General features: G+C 37.5%; 1 long non-coding RNA gene across 1 annotated transcript in view; it reads right to left on the bottom strand.

The window, feature by feature from the left end:
- LOC128250546 (uncharacterized) overlaps nt 1-4,538 on the bottom strand; it is a 188,613-nt gene that overhangs the window by 80,158 nt on the left and 103,917 nt on the right. The window lies entirely within an intron of this gene.

The following is a 4,538-nucleotide window of genomic DNA, read 5'->3' on the forward strand; positions in this document are numbered from 1 at the left end:
TATATATATATATATATATATATATATATATATATATATAACGGTTTCTAAACCAAAAGGCACAGCTTATACTGTATCTTTTGCTGTTGCTGTTGTATCGCCCCAGGTCAGCTCTGTCCCATCAGTCACATGCTTAATGCCGTTCCAGCAAAGAACATTCTTACCCTTCATTCAAATGTAGGGACTAGATAATGCAAATTCTTAACTAGGCAATACGTTTTTACCCTGTCAAGACAGCAAAACGATCAATTCAAAGATGTCATTCTTAGAACAAGTCCCACACGTCGATGTTCCCTTAACCGATCTGATCCAGTATATTCATTACCTCAAATGTTGTGGCCTTGTGCCAAAAATAGCACACCATATTGTTGTGTATGTTCTTGATGCTGTTGTTGATGTTGTATATGCTGTTGCTGTAGTTTTGTTGCTCTTATTAATGTTGACACTTATAGATTTCGTATTGGGTAATCAAACTGATGAATGATGAAGAGAGACAACGTGTTTCAAGAATATTTAATACGACGTTTTGGATCTAACCCAAGCCATAAACTGAACTGATCAGAAGAGCAGAAAAAAACACTACATACAAAAACACATACATACACATACATACATATATGTATGTGTGTATGTGACTGCGTGGTAAGAAGCGTGCTTCCCAACTTCATGGTTTTGGGTTCAGTCCCCCTGCATGGCACCTTGAGCAAATAAGTTCTATTGTAGCCTCGGGCCGACCAAAGCCTTGTGAGTGGTTTTGGTAGATGCAAACTGAAAGAAGCCCGTCAGATATGCGCGCAAGTCCGTGTTTGTCCCCTGTCACCGCTTTACAACTGGGTTTTCAAGATTTTCAGAATGCCAGTGAGCGTATCCACGACTACCATCTTTGTTAAACGCATCTCCCCCTCCCCACTTGCTCAAGATACGGTCTTAGTGAGACACCATGGATGTTTGCCATGTGTATTCAAGTAAATTGTCTCAGGGCGAACCTTGTTGTATCCCCTACGGTACAGTGAAAGACTCCGAAATATGCGGAAAGCCCAGTAAAACTGAGGTAAAAAGAATCTTCCTTGTCATGTAATCATGAAAGAGCATGTCAGCCAAACAGGGGGGGTGTCAAACGACACAGGCCAGAGCAAACAGCAAACACAATAGCAATGACAACAACAATGATGGTACTAGTAGTAGTAGTAGTAGTAGTAGTGTTGATGATGGTGGTGGTAGTTGTAGTTTGCGGTGTTGTTTTTGTAGTTGCTGTGGTGGTGGTGGTGGTGGTTGTTCTTGTGTCACATGCCTCATCTCTCAGTAAACAGTAATTTGCAGTGTGCAAACTGAGGCTGACTTTACCCAACTCATCCGAATCTGTGACAGCCATGTGTTTCTGACATCCTTTAACCTAAACCAATAACGCTTCTATAAATAGAGACAACACTTCGGTGCAGTGATGGGACTGTTATTTCTCCTTTTTTTCTATTGTTTTGTTCTTCTGCTTTTGTTTTTTAATATATTTATTATTGTTCATCCCATACCCATCCAATTATCTTCATCGTCAACATCATTAACCTAACATCACGACAATCACCATCATCGTCGTCGTCGTCGCCATCATCATCATCATCACCATCGTCGTCGCGACTAACTCTACAATCGCTACCACTACCACCACCACCACCACCATCGTCGTCGTCGTCGTTGTCATCATCTGCAACATCATTTCGCTTATTTCCCATTCTCTTGTATTCTACTTTTCATCAATCTTCCTCCTAATTCTTTTCAGCCTCAGATTTCAGCATATTGGTTTTATTTGCGACGTGTATCAAATTTTCCTTCGCAGCTATGATTACTATTCTATGATTAGGTGCATTTATTCACTGTTGCGCATTAATCAGTATTACCAATGTTTATTTATTTACCTTACTTTAATACCCGACGCACATACATTAAGGATACGCAATAATTTCTCTTACGTAAGAAACAAAAATACAAATAAGAAGGATTTTGCAGTAACCAATTCATCTCTTTCCTTTGTGCAGAGAACCCAGGTATACTTCATTCTATATTACCAAAAACATTCCAAACATGTTTACGAAACTGTATCATACTTAGACTTACAATTGCGTATATTATATACGAGAGTATACGTATAGATTGTGGCACACACATAGATAGATAGATAGATAGATAGATAGATAGATAGATAGATAGATAGATAGAATCTCACGACTAAAACACACACCTTCTACAAACGTAGAGAGAGAAGGAGTTGGGGAGAAATAGAGAGAATAAGAGACACAGACACAGAGAGAGGGCGCATAAGGGGGAAAACTGAGAGACAGCGGTGTGTGAGAGCAGTAAATATAAACAGGCTTAGAACAATGAATGGATGTATAAGAAAGGGGAAAACGGAAGAATTTCTCAATATCCTTTCGCTATATTTCATCCAAAATAGTGGTTCCTCATTTTTTAATTTTATTTCATTTTATTTCTTTTCTGTGTGTTTTTTTTAATGGTCTGGCACTTAAACAAATGAACTATCCAACTAGACGACGGAATTGTCCCTAGATATTTGATAGAACCTTCTAGAAACATTGCAAATCATAACAATAAATTCATTTAAAGTGAAACTGTGTTATTTGTTGATATTCTCTTTATTTATTTTTCAGATTTACTTGAATAATAAGAATTAACCCAAACAATGAAGGAAAACCATTTAACAACGGCAACAACAACAAGCACAAATACAATAATACTTGTAGTAGTAGTAGTAGTAGTAATTTTTTTCTGCTAGAGGTATAAGGCCTGAAATTTTGGGGGGAGGGTATTAATCGATTATATCGACACCACCTCCAAAAGGATGAAAAGCGAAGTCGGCGGAATTTGAACTCAGAATGTGAAGACAGACGAAATACCGACAAGAATTTTGCCCGGTGTCCTAACAATTCTGCTAGTTGCCACCTTAATAATAATAATAATAATAACAATAATGATAATAATAATAATATTTTCTACTATAGGCATAAGGCCTGAAATTTTGAGGGAGGGGGCTAGTCGATGACATCGACCTCAGTGCATAACTGGCACTCATTTTATCGATCCCGAAAGGATGAACGGCAAAGTCGACCTCGACAGAATTTGAACTGAGAACGTACTGACGCACGAAGTGCCGCTAAGCATTTTGTTCTGCCAATAATAATTGTAATAAGAAATACAAAGGAAAAAGTGTCACGACACAAAAGCCTTTATAATTCCATTTGGTTGTTTAAAAGAATAATATAGGTGGAGTGGAGGTGTGAGGTGTGAGCGAGAACGAGAGCCAATCCTTTTATTAAGCATGCATTTATATCATAAATAATGTAAGACACTCGGTAGATAATGTAAGTCTAGATATATTGCAGTTTGTGAAATGGGTGGCGTATCATGACGGCCGGAAGGCTCTCCATTATATGTCGGGGTGGCAGGATAGATTTAAGGCCAAACAACTACGGAAGAAGAAGGACGGGGTTTATATGAGGTTTTTCGATATGTTAGAAGTAACAGTCAAATTCCCCACACTTTGAAAGAAAAAAAGAAAGAAAGAAAGACAAAGAGGAAGAGAAATAAAGTGATAAATAAAAGAGGATTTGAAAGAGGTAGAAAAAAGAAACAAAGAACAAAGGAAGAAGGCAAGAAAGGAATGAAGAAAGAAAGAATTTAAAGATAGACTGAAAGTGAGATATGGCTTACCTTGAAGATAATCCACTTACGGATTTAGCTGTGAGCCTTTCCTGATCACTAACTCAACAACATCTCCCGCAAGGGCTATACGTGTTAACACGTTCCTATCTCACACTTCAGCATCGTTTTTGATGCCCCTACTTTTGGCTGGTAGCAACTGATATACGATTATGGCATTTACAATCCATAAACACCTTCGGAAATTTACCAAGGCTGCACCATGAGCTACGGTTATACTTTTGGTGATCGTTACTTTCATCGTAATAGAAATGGGTTGTTTTTTTACTGACGATGTACGTTCGTTCAGAAACATTTCATTATCTAACTAATTATCGGATGTATACTGCAGCAAATAAGACAGCAACTGTAAGAGAAAGACCTTAAAAGGGTCACATAAGTTGCTAGAAATAACAGCCTATCTTCCTTTGAAACGTACTTTAATATCATAAATGAAATAAGATTCATTGGGTTTATTGTAATTTTAGATATTAGAAAGATAGGACATGACTGGGGCGTCACGGAAGGAAACGGTTCCATCGTAAGTCCACTCGGAAGCGTAGGCCTAGGGCGAAACAAAATAAATAAACAAAGAAACACTGCAATAAAGAAATGAATGAGATCCTATGTAGTTGTTCGACCAGCTTGAAATAGTGGGTAAATCACCCTCAAACTACATCAAATATTCGAGGAGGACTCTGAAGGATGAGACAAAAGATGTATATCTATCTATCTATCTATATATATGTGAGTGTGTGTGTTTTTGTATGTGTGCCTACACACACACATATATATATATATATATATATATATATATATATATATATATA

The sequence above is a fragment of the Octopus bimaculoides genome, chromosome 22, assembly GCF_001194135.2.
Source record: "Octopus bimaculoides isolate UCB-OBI-ISO-001 chromosome 22, ASM119413v2, whole genome shotgun sequence".
Taxonomy (NCBI): domain Eukaryota; kingdom Metazoa; phylum Mollusca; class Cephalopoda; order Octopoda; family Octopodidae; genus Octopus; species Octopus bimaculoides.